Source organism: Arctopsyche grandis, chromosome 3, assembly GCF_051622035.1.
Source record: "Arctopsyche grandis isolate Sample6627 chromosome 3, ASM5162203v2, whole genome shotgun sequence".
Taxonomy (NCBI): Eukaryota; Metazoa; Arthropoda; class Insecta; order Trichoptera; family Hydropsychidae; genus Arctopsyche; species Arctopsyche grandis.
Genome location: NC_135357.1, coordinates 10,025,502 through 10,043,326, shown reverse-complemented (window position 1 = coordinate 10,043,326; position 17,825 = coordinate 10,025,502). Strand labels below are relative to the sequence as shown.

General features: G+C 33.4%; 1 protein-coding gene across 1 annotated transcript in view; it reads right to left on the bottom strand.

Moving 5' to 3' along the window:
- spri (Src homology 2 domain-containing protein sprint) overlaps positions 1 to 3,669 on the bottom strand; it is a 120,498-nt gene extending 116,829 nt beyond the window's left edge. Inside the window, exon 1 of the mRNA XM_077446544.1 lies at positions 3,415 to 3,669. The gene's annotated coding sequence lies outside the window, so the exon portion shown is untranslated. The remainder of the gene's footprint in view (positions 1 to 3,414) is intronic.
- Positions 3,670 to 17,825: the final 14,156 nt, after the last annotated feature.

Sequence of the window (17,825 nt, the reverse complement as noted above, 5' to 3'; positions counted from 1 at the left end):
CTACTGAAGTTCGAACTTTAATTCATGTAAAGCTTGAATGGAATATTGCGAAACAGTTGGTATGATAAATGGATTTGATGTAAAACAAGTTTCGACGAAACAATCAAAACAGCAACACTAAAGTGGACAAAAGTTAAGAACAAATATAACATTTTCGACGAAAGATACGGTTACGATCATAAAATTTCTCTTAAGCGTGTTTGAACAAGATATTATTACGAGATATGAATCTAGACGAGAATATCAACGTTGGAGTTGATTTATGACGCGGTTCCTGCACTGAAACCATCTCGAATCAATTCTGAACAGTTAGGACGATGTTTGAAAGTTGTACGACCTTGATAAGGGAATACCATCCGTGTTGTAAGGTACTGGATACCCACGCACGGTGTAATCAGAGAGTCGCATGGGTTGAAAGACCTGTTCGACATGCATAGACCCAAGACTTGGGAGTACCACATAGATACACGCGAGATCAATTGGAGTCGAGTTTGGCAGATTCGAATCACGTTTTGGCGTGCAATAACAACGATGGCATACTGATCGGTTGTCTGTCTTCGCTTCTGAGTACTTCTTCTTTATTTTATCTGATTTTTTTTCTCTTCTTTCTTGTTCGATCGCGTTGTCAGCTCGAACAGACGAAGCATTCGTTACGCACAGCAAACAGACTGTGACAAAACGCTAAAATATATACATACATATATGTTACCGGAAATGTTTATAATCTCAGAACCTATAAAATGTCTAGACACATAAAGCTAAGAAAAACGGTAAATCTTGTATAATATGAGAAATTAAAAAAATAGCATTTATTTTCCATGAAAAATACACAAATATTTAACTATTTTGTATGTATAAATATGTACGTGTGTATTAGGGAGTCCAATTTACCGGTAATCCGATGATTTTTTTTATGAATTTTCGGTTTACCGATAAATGACCAGATTTTCAATCTCTAACATAAACTATTTTTTGTACTAAATATATTTAACCAAACGTTAATAAAATAGTATATAATTACGTTAATAATTTAGTATATAATTATTTATTATATACTAAAATATTCTGCCCAAAAAAAAAGGTATGAATGGTAATGATTTCTTTATAATAACGATGATTCATAAAGGGCTCAAAAATATTCATTTTTTTATTAATCATTTAAGAAAATAGCAGCGAAGTTTTCTTCGCTAATGCATAATGTATTCACACTATCGTCCGATGTTATGATCTTTTTGTGATGTCATAGTCGTGAACTCTTATTTAATTTCTCACAATTTCTCTATTTTTTTACAAGGTTTATTTTTTCTGACTTCAAAACTTAACAAACTGATTTCAGTTTTATTTTTAATAGCCAACTGAAACCTTTCTTTTACTGATAACATACATTTAGTCGTAGATGGAACTACTGCAATATCATAATCGGAATCTGAAACTGATTACTACATCTTCCTTATAAATCCGTTCTATAACTTCAACATTTTTTTTATTATTGCATATTTTTTCCCCTGGATGAAGCACTGGGTCTGACCAGTGTTACAATAACAGAGTAAGAATATAAAATAAAAAAGGGTCATGTGATAAAATGCAGCGAACATGTCTTGTTCGTTTACCGGTAAAAGTAATAATTTACCGATAGATTACCGAGTTATTTTTCGGCCCATTTACCGTTAATGGACTCCCCAGTGTGAACGTATGTAAATCAGATAAGTTTTCCAGCACTCATCTGATTATCGATTTATTGAGAACTATCGTCATTGCCGTTAACGTAACAAATACACCACAAACAGGTTCGGTAGTTGTTTCAGAGTGTGATCCGATTCGTTACGACCCATCGTATGATAAATGAATGAGTCTCATGAAGACTTTCCGATGAAGCATCGGGAAATCCACACGGGAAAAATTCAGTGAAAATTTCGTATTCGTAATGTGAAAACTTTCAAAATCGGCACAAAATCGCGTCACGTACATATCCGCAAAATATAGAAGAATACACATATCAAATTTCGTCGGCCGGCAAAATTCGTGTCCCAAATTTTTTCCTTCTACTCGGATACCAAGGACTTCGGTAGCGATGTCACGCACAGATACACAATATGGTGGACAGATGTTCGCTAATAGTCGCATTACGTAAACCCTAATTGTCCACACTTTGCGAAATGTCTAAGAATTTGACCTTGCTTTAACGCTTTCGTTCGAGTCAAAGCGACAATTCGATTGACGTGCAGTATACACACATATGTACATAAATGTACAATATTGTATATCACATTATTTCGCAAGTGCATATAACCACATATCCAATACAAAAAGGCGATTTCAATGATCATGTGAGCGTTTCGCCTCGGATTTACATACATTTCCATTTATGATGTTATTTAAATTATTCAATAATGTGTTGAAAATTACATGGAATAAACTGTATATTAAATTAGTAAAGCAAATTTTTAGAACGGTCCATTAATCAAAACTTACTCGCAGAACTTTATTACATACATATATGTACATACAAAATACATTTGTAGAATTCTCACGTAACATATTAGAAATTACATACACGCTGTTTTTAAATATCTCAACAAAACATCAACAGACACGCATAATTTTTCAAGAATAATAATACTAATAAAATAAAATAAACGTATTTTTTTCATTCATACATATGCAAATCAATATTGAGTCACCGAAATCAAATTCTTAACATTTGAATGAATAGTAATTATGTGATTTTCATTGAATCTGACACATCAAGACGAGTGATATCCACTATACATACGTACATTCACTGGCCATACGTCCTTTATTTAAGCGAACAGTCCTTTATGTCCCTTAGATTAATTTATATTCTAAAATTGACTATTATTTTATAATATCGAATATCGCTAAAAATACTATCGTCGAAATATTTAAAGATGCAATTCATACATTTGATCAAACCTGTATTGATTGCAACAAAAAAATAATAACCGGAGCGGAGACTAATCAAACTAAATTTGACCCACTGAATTCGAATATGACAATGTTTTTGTTTAAAAAAATGCTCAACTTTTACAGTTTTTTGACTTTTGCCGCATTTAACTCAAAATCTAGTATTGCTAGGGCAATATGTCCTTTATTTTCTCCAAAAAAATACAGCCACCATAACTATATGTGAAAACTCAAAACAAAAATTACACCATACACACAATTTACTCATCAAGAACAATCTTCAAACAACAAACCAATTAAAATCAACAAATAAAGTATTGCACAATAGTAAACATTTCTCAATCTATAGGCATATAATGTACAAAACAATATCTGTCAAATCGAAACCGACGTGTTCGATTAGATAAGGCATTGCAACAAGTCGAAAAAAAAACCATCTCGAATATGCATACATATGTACATGTATATAAAACACATCCTAATATTTACCTGTACGACACTTTACGAAACAACACGCACACACACACACACACAACAAATTTCAACCGAAATTTAAAAAAATAAAATTACATAGCAAGAGCGACGCGCGAACGAGTCGAGAACGTGCGAATAATTTAAATAGGATTCGACGTGGACATGTTGGGAATTAGTGGCGGTTTCCGATATTACGAACTGACCGTTTCGAACTTGTATTTTCGGCGAGAGAACGAAGCGACCTCCCAACGCGATAACCGGAACTCGACTGTCCTTCTGTCAAGAGTTGCATGTGCGCCGATTGCGCACGACTTCAGAAGAGAGAGACGGAGATATGGTGCGCGTAGAGGCGGTTGTATGCGGCGTGTGAGGTGTGCGAGGGAGATGAGAGACGCCGGTGCATGTTCGATGCGCTTGGTGTGTGTACGTGTGAGGAAAATTCGGTGCAATTTTATTGCATTTTATAATGCGGTCGGTTTTTGCAGGTGGAAATTATGTCTATGTGCGTGATTTGTTTTATTGTTGTTTGTTATCTAAAATTTTATGTCACATTTATATGCGTGTATTATTATATCTGAAAGTTGTTATCTGATGCAATGAATGAATGGGTAGATATTAAAAAAATATAAAAATGTAATAATGCATTTTCTGCGGACCACATTCTTAATTTTTAATTATTTTTCTTAAAAGTATGAAGCTGCAAAAATAAAACAAATCCAAAATACAAATATATATATATATAAAATAAATATTTTTTGAAAACTAACCTCTTCTATATTTTGTTTATAAAATTAAGACAATATATTTTATTTTATCTATAATTTATACCAGGAAGGTCTAACAGGTAGCCCTAATGCGCCTTCCTGGCCAGAAACATTGTACATTTGATACAAATACTATTGGTATCAAACAAAGTACATAAATATATATCAATTAATATCCACAGAGACATCTATGGTCAAATTTGTAAATTTGCAGCATTTTAAACAATTCAGCGAAAATCGAGATTGCTGAAAACTTGAGATTTTGCGAGAAAATGGGTAAGGTTGCCAATTTGTTGGAACTGTTTCAATGAAAATCAGATAAATTGGCAAACTCTGATAGGAAACAATTGACCTGGAGTCACAAATCCGAGGTCTGGCCAGCAGACATCAGTGGGATTTGAACCCGTGACCACTCTGTTCAAAGCATTATATGCTAACCACTAGTATATTTTGCTGCTTAAAAAACCTAATTGAGAAATCACCAATTCTCTCCGTAAACTTTGATCATGAGTATGGCAAAGCGCTCAATCTGCCATAGCGAGAGGGGGGTGAAAAGGGAAAAAAAGAACAGTGTGGACAAATGGGACAGTGTGGACGATAGAAGTCATCGTGAAGGAAGATGCCGTATTTTCAAACGTGTCTATTACGATTATTTATCACCATGGTAATGGGCGGATGTCATTTCCACTTATATTGATGACCAAACCGAGTAAAATGGCAAATTTTGAAAACGATCGGATGAGAACCCAAACTTCGTCAGACGACAAAATTGATTCTGAACTAAGAAGAGGTTAGTAAATAATTATGTAAGTCGCCTTAATAACCGAAAATTACAATTTGTGTTGGAAAACTCTGTTTTTTCTTTATTTTACTTGGAACATTCCAAGTACTTATTTCGTTTATTTTATCGAATAGTATCAAAATATATGTAAATCATATTTGGTTAATCCCATTTAAATATATAATGTTTTGTAATTGTAAACATGATTATCCGTTGTATTTTACAATCAAAATACAAGCATCAAGTTGTCGACATGGTACCAATGTACCTACCACGTGCTATATAGAAAGTTTCCGATTTATTGTTAAAAGAAAGTATAAATTTAAGCATTTGAAAAAAATTACATTAGTGTTAACTCAATATGGGGCCGTAAACAGATAAACTGGGTTTTTAATAAAACTTCACTGAAAGGCCGTCAACACAGAGTGTGTTTTTAAATCTTCAAAACTTCATTAAAAAAGGTGTTATTAAAAGATTTTGTTTTAAAACTCCATTCATAGATATCATACCAGAATACTTTTATCCAAAATATCGATAAAAAATATTAAAAACATATATTTTTTCTTCAAGAAATGTATCGATTGTATGCCAAAATAATATATGTATGTATTCAGTTATCGAAATTCACTAGTTTTTTCTCGCTTGGCATACATACTTTTCAAATTGAATCTTTCATTAGAATGAATAACATGTTGATCTATGTATATAAAAATATATATATATATATATATATATATATATATATATATATATATATATATATATATATAAATTTTATACACAACTGAAAACAGCAATCACCACAGTTTGAGAAATACTGATCTGATAATTCATACAACTGTAAAGAAACTGTATTCTAATTATTATCCATTTAATTGATAGAAAGGTTTAGGAGTTGCTTAATTTACAAAACCAACTATTTTTATTGTTTACGCCGAGTTTTCGGAAAATTCGGGCGGTCCATGATGAGTTAAAATCTAGCTTAATTTATTTCATATTTTTCGTGGAGATAATAAATGACGAAAGCAAACAAAATTTTTGTCGATTATGAACGGGATCTACATATGACAAAAAACCGAAAATGTTTTCGTATGTACAATAAACGTAAAATGTTTCAGTACCTATGTATGTACATATGTACATAATATATAAATATTAAATCTTTGAGATATTTTTTTGGAACCAAAACTTCTAAATATTAATATTATGAATACATCCGAAAGTGTATGTATGTATGTACATATAATAAAAATGAATAAAATGAATTTAACAAAGCGGTAGATATCAATCATAAGAATATATATGTACTAATGTCTAAAAACATGCATCTATTAGAATGTATTAACCTTTAAAGATTGTCAGAAAAATACTATTACGTATCTATATTTATATAAAGTATTCATTATTATTATATAAAAAAAGTTTTTATTTTAATCAATAGATGTCGCAAGATAAAATTTGATCATTACTAATGATGAACGAAATATGTACATATGTATGTACGTAAATTAATTTAGTCCCAGATCAAAAATATTAGTACAATAAATACAATGCAGCTGCTATGAAAAATACTAGAATATAAGGTATTAAATATTTACAGCGGAATTTAATTCATTTCAAAACATTTCCAATAATTTTATTCACATCCAAATAGGCTTGATGATATATTATATATACGTTCATATGTACATATGTAATACATATAAAATACACACGGATTTCCATTGAGTAGCTCGTTAAACAGAGATTTGAATCCTTTTGAAGAACCTCTCTTACGTACTTACACACGAACATATAGGTACATACATACATACATATATACATATGTACATACGAACCCTTCGTTTATCATTCAAGAAAATCTAATAAATCCACCGAATAACAAATCAAAGACTACAAAACACAAAAGAAAAACACAGAAAGGCGAATTAAATTACATATATAAATTGTACTGTGAAAAAATAACCACATACATTGTACATTCAAATATTTATATTAACATACATACATACATATATTCGTAAAACAAATAACGATCTCGTGTAACGTGCATTCATTAAACGAAATTTCTATTTAAAGAGCGTATCCTGGCCAACAAAATGCAACTCTATAAAAAGCGCACGTTTTAACGGCTCGCAAAACCACGTCGATTGTCACCGAATTAATATTGCACATGCGAATGCAATTACCGCTGGACCACCGTATCCGGTTTTGCGTACGTACATGAATCGTATTTCGTTAATTCGCAAATTTAACTCACCACCAAACTCGTTTATTATTATGATCGAAGTTAAACACTGAAAACGACAGCATCCGCTCGATAGATACGCATCGGTGCAGTAATTGTATTTTCGTCGCGATACAATATTGTTCGTAGATAAGACTAAACTAATGTTCAATAGTTATTGCATGCCTGATAGCATCCCCTTAGATGATAAACCAGTAGAAGTAGTAAATAATTATTTATATTTAGGTCAAATAATTGACATGTCTGGTAGTAAAAATGAAGAGATAAAGAGACGTATGAAATTAGGATGGAGTGCATTTGGACGGATGAATGCTGTTTTTAAATCAAAAATGCCACTCTGCCTGAAGAAAAGGATCTTTGATCAATGCGTTTTGCCAGTGATGACGTATGGATGTGAAACTTGGACACTGAACGCCAAGATGCTAAATAAAATCCAATGCACTCAAAGAAGTATGGAACGCTGTATGCTTGGCATAACGAGGAAAGACAGAAAGCGGAACACGTGGGTGAAAAATATGACAAGGGTAGTGGACATAGTGGATAGAGTGAAGAGATTGAAATGGCAATGGGCGGGTCACGTAGCTAGGAGGATGGACGAAAGGTGGGCAAAAGAAGTGCTTGAATGGTACCCGAGAGAAAGCAAAAGAGTAAAAGGAAGACCGCAAGGAAGATAGGTGAACGAAATTAGGAAAATGTGCGGAATGAGATGGATGAGTGTTGCGCAAAACAGAGACGAGTGGAAGCGTGTTGGAGAGGCCTTCATCCAGCAGTGGATGGCGAATGGCTGTAAATGATGATGATGATGATGACAATATTGTTCCTAGTAGAAATAGCAAATATATTTCGCCGAATCAATCTAGCCGCTTATCTCTAGCACTTTCATCCGAAATTTTCCGTATCGAATTATTTTTGGAATTTCATACCTACATATTAAGATAACGAGTCGAAAATCGCCTTTGCTTTTGAATCGTGAACTCAATAAGATAACTCCTATTAAGTTGTTATCAATTTGTGGAATAGTTATGTGTGTCGAACATATGGTGCAATAGTCGTTGCGCAACTCGGTGCATTTTTCGACGGATCGATTGCCGAAATTGTCATGCAAAATACCGAATTCCCTAAATTTCCTCAATATACGGTTCCGTGCAACATTCCGACCGGTTGATAAGTTTTGTACGCGAATAATAATAGTGTCGAATTTGCAGAAAAAAAATACGGGGACGTTTTCAGCGCATCTGAGCGTTAGTTTTCAGCAATAAAACGTCGCAAAGACCATAAAGTCGTAAAGTAATAAAAGCGATCTTCTCGTATAGGGTAAATTGCAAACGGGCGACTGTAACACTATGGGAGCATCTCAAAGTTTCAAATTCAATTCTATCCACAGGATATCTAAGATCGAAATACGTACGTACATAGTTTAGAAAGTCAATAGGAGTACCCGCATACCAGTCAGTACACAACGCAATGAGGCTAAATTTTACCGAATTACCGAACGGACGGTTATTTAGTCGTAACGTGTAAACAATGCTGATAGTTAATAACGCATTAGTTTTAATTGAACTTGACAATTTACACGTTCGGTATGTATTTTGGTATCGAAAGTAATACTTTGAACAAACATAGTGGCTGTCACTCTAAAAACATTATGTATGTAGTTAAATTTTAAATAGGTCAATGTTCATTTTCCTCAAAACATGAAGATATTATATGAATATAGTCAGTCACATCGGATAAGCTTATAACCGAACCGTTTACATGTACATAAATACGTACATGTTTGCTACAAATCGCTGCAAGCCACGCGGCTGTATGCTCATTTCCATTTCGTTATTTGACGTCTCGATAAAATTCGCAACTGTTTGAATTTAAGCATGTACGAAAGACGAGATATTCATTGGGTCGCGCAGATGACATGTGCATTAATGATTGGCAATTATTAAAATTGAGTTGGATCTTTCTGGTAAGTTTAAAAAGGCAAAAGTCGAGACGAAAGTATCAGGATCATAAGACGAGTGGAGAGGTGCATATATGTATGTATTGGGAATCTGACTTGGAGTTCGCATAAGTGCGAGCAGTACTCGCGGCTAAATATATGCGTGCGAAAGAGGCATCCATACGTTCGACATCGATACAAGTTCGAGTGAACATGCGGCTAAACAGTCGCGAATTTCGTCGAGACGAAAAATACCGAAATCGGGATGAGCATGCAGCTGCATTTTTTGCAGCGATTTGTAGCGGGGCGATGCATTTGGAGCCATAAAAAATATATGATTAATAACACTGTTCGACACGAAAAATGTTGTAGAGACGAGATATGACTTTTCTTATAGATATATGCCCAGTAAATACGAATCTGGTAATAAAAAATGTTGATTGGCTCGAGATTCGGAGATATATGTACATATATGTTTTTTAAATCGCGCGATTTTTCTATATCTTGGTGTTGTTCGGTCGATGTCTTAAAATCTGACAATTTTCTGTTCAAAATGAATATTGGATTCTATATACGGGTATTTTATCTTTCTTTTGTAGTACTTTTCTGCTTTTAAATCTCTCTAAGTAATCGTCCAGTTCAAATCAAAAGTCAAAAGTACGTATTTTCACTTGGAATTTTTTCCCACTGTTAATACTATTTTATATTGAGTAATTTCTATTGAATCATGTTGATTGGAATAGTGTTCTAGCCACACTATTTTTTGTTTTCGTTTAAAACGGTTAATTGGAAGTGTGCTGAATTTTAAATCAGTAAAATTTCGAGCTAAAAATTCGTAATTTGACGGTAAATGGAAATCCCTGCGTGGATTTTAGCTTTGAAAAAGAGAAATATATAAGTCGAAGCAAAATTGGATAAAAAGAGACAAAGACGGAGTAGGAATCTAGAGTCGAAATGATTCTTGCAACTCTAATCAGTAAAGAGCGGACCAAGATTGCGCCGTTCTTTGTTTATTGTTCGCCGTGCATTGTTCATTTTTATGATTAACCTTTTTTTTGCACTTGAGCTTTGTAGTTTGCTCTATTTCCTGGTAAATAGACCCAAAACGACCTGTTTCCTGTAAAAAGCACGCTTCCGGTCCTATCTCTATTGATCTACCATCAAGATCCAATATACACACTCCAAAATTGAATCATACATACATACATTTTATTTTATTATTTTTTATTTTTTTTACATAGATATGTACATATATACCAGGAAGGCTTGGCAAAAACACCCTAATGCGCCGTCTTGGACAATTAATGACAACCAATGCACCATTTAATTACATCAATAATTAATTAATTAATTAATCCATTGGGACATCTATGGACTTTTAGACTTAAACATAAATTTTTACAAATTGTACATACATTAATACAGAAGATTTGTGACAGGAGGTAGGATGATTTTTTTGACAATTTTAAGGAACCGTTTCAACAATGATCAGATAAAATTGGCGAACTCTGATAATAAACGATTGACTTGGACTCACAAACATCCAAGTCTAACCAGCAGTGTAATAAAAATGAGCCCGGGATGGAACCCAATAATCTCTTGGTGTTAAACATAAACGCAAACACTGAGCTATACTGCTGGCTAACTATACATACATATAAGCAATTGAAGACGTACTAGTATTTAATCAACCTACAGACCGAAATACGCCAAGATGTCGATGATTTAAATTTTCGCAAATAAAAATACACAACATTTCTACTTCGAAATAATAATAAAAACTTAAATAAATTTTTATTCAGTAATAAAAATAAGCGTAATATTTCAGAAGCCGGTCGCTTTAGCGGGGTGCGTAACGTCGCTGTAATAAAACCGAATTGCCCCGTGGATATGGCGGCAATAAACGCGACTCGCGGATATATACTATTCAACTTCAACTATACTCAACTGTCGCGAAACACAGTTTTAACACCACCGTCATTGCATCGACACTTATCGTTATCGTTACACTCATTCGTACACATACACATACGTATGTACGTACATATACAGAGACCGCGAAAACCATCCCGAAATTACTACACATCCGTCGAGCTCCAAAATACAAACGTCCGTACGAGTTTCCCAAAAGTCACGAAACTTTCGTCTTCGTCTGGATTGAGATATCCAATTTCGACAGGGCGAGTCCTGCGGGATGGGAGGGAGACCTAGGGGTCCGAGAAGGGGCGGATCCGGGGGGGGGGTAGTCACCCGTCCCATTCCAGTTCTGGGTATCGGGGCACAAATTGAATTAATCGGAGCCGTGTTCTCGGCCTACCTCCCCATCCTCCTCCGTTTAATGTCGACCCATCGATACGAATTGGCCAAGAAAATTGCTTTCATTACTCAATTGGAACGTTTTAACACGTTCGACACCGGGGACACAAGGTCGTGACGCGTGACGTGCGAGCGAAATGGTTTTGACGCAATTAAGCGTATTTCGAATTAAAACGGGACGACACTTTCTTCTAATTCTTATTTGACCAGGCTAAAACAACGTCACTTTGAAATATTCAAATCAAAATGTAAACAGTACAAATATGTATGCATGTATCAATAAAAATAAATAAAACATGCTTACAGGTATGTAAATACATCTCCAATGCACCCTAAAAAGTATAATATAATAATTAAAATCAACATACTTGTATTATTAAGTGAAGTTGCACAGCAATACAAAACAAAATGAATATTCACCAGCTGTATATAGTCTCCAAGACAATATTTTAAGCATCTTTGTCAATATTCTTCTGCAGCATACATTTGAAAAGATTGCACAGAATTTAACACACACTGATATTTACTTTTGATATCATTTCGAATTAAATTAATTATTTTTAAAATTCAAATTCACTTCATACAAAAACAAATGAATTTATTTTTCACACGCGAAAGAAAATTTCAACACAATTAAACAATTAAAATTATTACGAAAAACACGCACTGAAATCACAATACGTAGCTAATAGTCACTAGTAACTGTTGCGAATGATGATTATCTGAGCAAAATGAGATTATCGGATGCTGTGTACGAAGTATGTACGCATTCAACGGTCGATAATATTAAAAAAAACTATAGTCTACACTTGCGATTGATTTTCTTCAAAATTTTGATCTTATTCGCGAACGATATCATTGTGTTGATCGATATTGAAACTAACTAATTGAAACGTGAAATATTCGCGTACAATTTTTGCCCAGTGAGTCTCGTCCGATATGCGTCGACTTAAATAAAATAAATAAAAATAAACAAGTGCATTAAATTTATTGAATTCAAATGCATGTATGTACATATTTATTTTAACGATTTCCTTTCGTTTGATTATATTTGATATAAACTTAATACCACAGTGAGACTATTTCTTACTTTGTAACTATTAAATTCATTAAATTGAAAACTCGTTCCGCTTCTACACAAATGATTGCAATCAGCTTACTGTTTCTGTTAAGCCTTTATTTTTTATTTTATTTTTATTTTTTACATACATACATATATACAAATATACCAGGAAGGCGTAACAGGTAAACCCCAAATGCGCCTTCCTGGTCCACATAATTATTACATAGATACAAGTAAATCTAAATATCTGACATCTATGGTCAGTATACATATATTACAAACATCGTATTAATACGATAAATAACGATGAATAACTTTCATGTAACAATACGAATTTTATATTCGATAAACAACCACAGAGACATCTATGGTGAGCAATATGGCGAAACCTAAGATATAACAATAACTAAAGGTTCGCAACAGAAAATTGGGAAGGAAACGCCAATTTTACAGAAATCGTTTCAATGAAAATCAGAAAAATTGGCAAATTCTGATAAGAAACGATCGACCTAGACAAATCAAGGGCTGGCCAGCAACTAGACTTAGCGGGGAATCGAACTCGTAACATCAATTGTATTAGTATGTAGGCATTAATAATAGTCCGAAACTAACTATTATTAATTTTAAATTTTAAAACAAACTAATTTCACAATTCTTTTTGCACTCGAGTAGGATTAATAGGAGTAATATTAATAGACGATTCTCCGATTTTTGAAAAGCTCGCGTGGTCCTACGATGGTAATTTTTAACGTGAAACTTTTTGCAAATAAGACATCATTGTATTTTCCAATTATCAAGCTTCGTTAATTTTTAATAAGACGTAAGAAATTATGTTTAAAGAACACCAATAATGGTCTGGAGACGCGCCAATACTGACGTTTATGGTACCCGTGATAAAGTTTCAGACTATTTTACGTATCTTAGCAATGTAACGAAACATCCCATGTTAAGTTTTTTATGTAAAATTATTCTACTAAAACTACTAAAACCAAGCTTAAATTAAAATAAAAACCTAAAAATGGTGTAAATGCCTGCAAATATATATTTTAGAATGTTTATATTATTTTTATATAAACAAAACATCTTTTTATATACCTCCTTTACGTTTCACTTCCGATTACAATTCAGGAAAAAGTTTGCCTCTTATCCGATCGTTTTCATACTTTGCCATATTGCTCATTTTGGTCATCAATATAAGTAAATGGATCCTCCGCCATTACTATGGTGCAAAAATATCGCGTAAGACGCGTTTTAAATCTGCCCGGCGAAATAGTTGTTGACGTTTATCCACCGTTTGTTTATTAGTTTTAAACATAGATGGCGGTAGTAAAATAAAATTATTGATATTTTTATTCAAAATAATAATTTTATATACAAATTATAGAAGAGGTATGTTTTTAAAAAACTTTTTTTTATATACATATATGTAGGTGTTTTTTTTATATACATATATAGATTAGTTTTTTTGACTCGAACTGCTTCCTAATTCCAAAATTCGTCATTTTCGATGAACCCTAATTTACTACGTAAAAATTAACTTGCATCAGCAACGAAATAGATATAATGTACATACATACATACATACATATGTATAGAAATAGATCTAATATATTGGTGACTTCTATTATCAAATTTTAAATGGGTGTCTACGTATATATTGATAAATGATGCAAATGTTATATTCACGTCGAACATGAAGGGTATTCAACTGAAAACTGTTCAACTAATTTGCATGATACACCAACCTACCTACAGCAATAATCAATTAGCAAATATATAATTGCAGAAGCTGGCGATAAAAGTCAGACACAACCCCACCGGGAATGAGAGGGGGGGGGGGGTTAATTACCACCCCCACAACACCCAACCACTATAGACTTTGACATCAAATGTGCAACGCGCAACTTGTCTTTATTAGACATAATTGAATATATTCAACCAGAAGAGGGGCACAGAAGAGTCCCCACGTCATAGTAATAATAACCGGTTATAATAGTGTATGCAGATCTTCGGTCCTTTTACTCTCTGGCTTGGAGAGGGTTAAGCACCCTCCGGGGAGCAAATTGAACGCGAGACGTCACACTAATTAATGCCAGTTTCGTTCGTCTCAGCTTCTGAAGTCGTAATTGGAGTCGATGGGCGACCTTGCCGATCAGTCTGCCCACGAGAGATGATATTTTATAAATCGAATCGACGGTGACACATAAATTGCAACGAACGAGGTCGTCAATATTGTGTGATCGAATAGATTCCGAGATTTATGTGGACCGCGATTTCTCGAATTTTTCGCACGCATCCGCCGTAGACCGCCTACTCCAATGCACGGTCTCATTAATCACGGCAATTACGCATCAGCGGTTGAGATACGTGTAGATTACGCTGAGGTATAGTCATTAGTGTGGACCACCTACCTGCATGTATGTTTTAATTTCGACTAAGATATTATATTACACGTGTACAATGTTTCATTTATTAATGATTGTGTGTTGAATGGTTCTCATGCTTTACATTGTCCTTACAAAATGAAGAATGCAATACATAGTTCTTATGTATGTGGAAATTGAGCAATTTTAAATTTAAAGCGGATGCTGTTTATATATGTATGTATTGTACATATGTATAAGTGATGTGGTTGATTTAAAAAGGTGCCTTTTCAAATTTAAACCATAGTTTTTTGCTGCTCTCTACAAAGTAGTGTGTTTAAAAAGACCATGATATTTTACTATTCTTTTATGTTACCTTCTATAGGTTAAATGACTCATGTGACCAATAATAAATAAAAATAAAACTCATGGAAAACTACAGGCAATACTTGTGCGGAATAATCCATTCACCGGACATACCATAAAGAAGATAATGATAGAAATACATATATGTACACTAGTTTTAAAATATAAACGTTCGAATGAATAGCTAAAGATAAACTTAAATAATGATCATTTTTATAAACTGCTCATGTTTTTAAAAACAGAGACTTAAATAATGGATGATTTTAAGAGTAATTTCGTCTGCAAATCAAACATGTTTTTTCTCAAAGTTTGCATCTTTCGTAAGCCTACAAGTGATTAAACGTAAAGGTTTATTAGAACCAGGGCTAAAACTGGTAAAATTACATCGAAATTCGGACTCATGATTAGACTGCGGATAGAGACCGTGCTTTTTCCAGGAATCGGGACCGTTTGGCTCTATTTACAAAGCTAGAGTACAAAAAAAAAAGATTGGGCAAACCTTTTACAACACTTGAACAATAGCATTTACAACAATTGAACATTAAACGGCGCGCTGTGGATCCGGCCACTACTCATGAAACAGCGGAGAATGATTATAGGGCAATATGGTTTTTTGCCGTTGTGGCTAGCTATTGTTAATTTCATAGAAAACCTTTTCTTCAATACTTTCTTGTTAAAGTAATATTGGAACGTGTATTGTTATTTGGAATTGCCCTTACTCATTATGCGTATTATGGCGACTTCAGTCGTTTTCTGTTACCATATGATCAGACCAGTGGCTTGCCGTGAATTTTAAAACAGGGGACTAAGTATGGACAAAAAAAAAATTTTCAATTATAATAATCTGTCTTGTGATGAATATAAAATTCCATCATTGTGCTAACAGAAATATCCAAAGTAGCCAAAATTTCTTAATAACATCTTGTTTGTCTTCAAAACTTAATCTTCTGATGATTTGTCGAATAATCGATCGAGAATGCAATATTCCAAGGACTCGTTATTTGTTTCCGCGCGATCTGCACTGATTTCTGAGGGAATCCCTTGCCATATTTGTTTCACACAAATCAGAACATTCTTAGTGAAAATTCCATAAATGCTAGAAGATACGAGTACATTAAAAAATATTTTGTCTTCGACGGCACTCCCAGACATAACAAATCGTCAGTACCACGAAGGGAATAGAATTGAGACGTGCAAGAGAACGACGCAGCGGACCACACCATAACAATTAACTACCACTACCATTACCTCTACCTAAGGTTGGGCCGATTCCGGTTTCTGAACTTCGCTAATCAGAGTGAACAGTATCAATATGTAGAGCGATTTGAATTTTTTGTAATTGGATTGTTGATATTTTTTAATTTTAGGTAAAAGAATTTAGGGAACGAACCTGGTCCCTCTAGTTTAATGACAGTACGCCACTGGATCAGACATACATACGTACATATGTCTAATATATGATTTTCAAATACGATCCTAGCCGAAGTATGAGATATCGAAACGACCTTGACTTAACACAAAAAATTGTAATGAAAGAAGTCTGTCAAGACTGAGAGTAGATAAAGCGGGATTCCACAAAGATAAGACACAAAGATATTTTTTATTAAGATTCGGTTGCCAAAAAATAAAACCATTCCATCAACTGAATAAATAAATGTTTGGCGTAGCATTCTAATGGAATCTTGATTTTATCATGTTACAAAAAAATTTATTCTCAACCTTGTGATATCTAAAAATTAAGTCAATTCCAAAATGTGCTCAACAACATCCTTTTAAAATCATTCACGTATGTATATGTACATATATAATATAAAAAGATTAGCATACCTTATAATAGTATTTCATGCATAAATACAAATGATGGAATTTCCATAACAGTAAGAAGACATTTACCTGAAACAATAAATATAATTTAATTAATATATGCATCAAATTATAAGTAGATTTATGTGAATTATTTTTTATGAATGTTTAGAAAGTGTTTTATTTTTATTGTTGTATGCTATTTACATAGCATAATATATGTTTAGCACCAAAAAAGAAAAGCGTAGGAAGTTTTGATATATGTTTTCAGTCATTTTGATTTATTTAATGGGTAAAACGTTATTGAAACTACGTACGTAGTATTTGAAGATAATTTTCATGGAAATAAACGAAGACTTAGAAACGTGAACCCTTCGCTTTAACTTTGCGGATAGTTTGTTGGATAGTTGTTAGATTAACTTCACATTTGGAAACTAGCCACATATTCGAGTATACGATCGATATTTTGAATTATAGTCGTATCTGCAGCGATTTTATATTAATTTAAGTTCGGCCTCCGGAATAAAAAGGCAATCTTGTGTCGGGATTTTCGAATGCAAATTGGAAAGTAATTTCGAAACGTTCCCATCGGGGGAATTTCAAGCGTTTTTAAATCTGCTGTGAAATGCATACAAGTGGAAACGGCAATAATTGTCTTGAAAATTCTCCAACAATTATTCATAGGGAAAATTTTGCCCATTTTTCATCCACCGTTGATTATCCACGGAAAGGTAGAGCACTTTAAGAGCGAAATTTCGTGCCGTTCTCTATTTTTTTCTCTTATTTTTT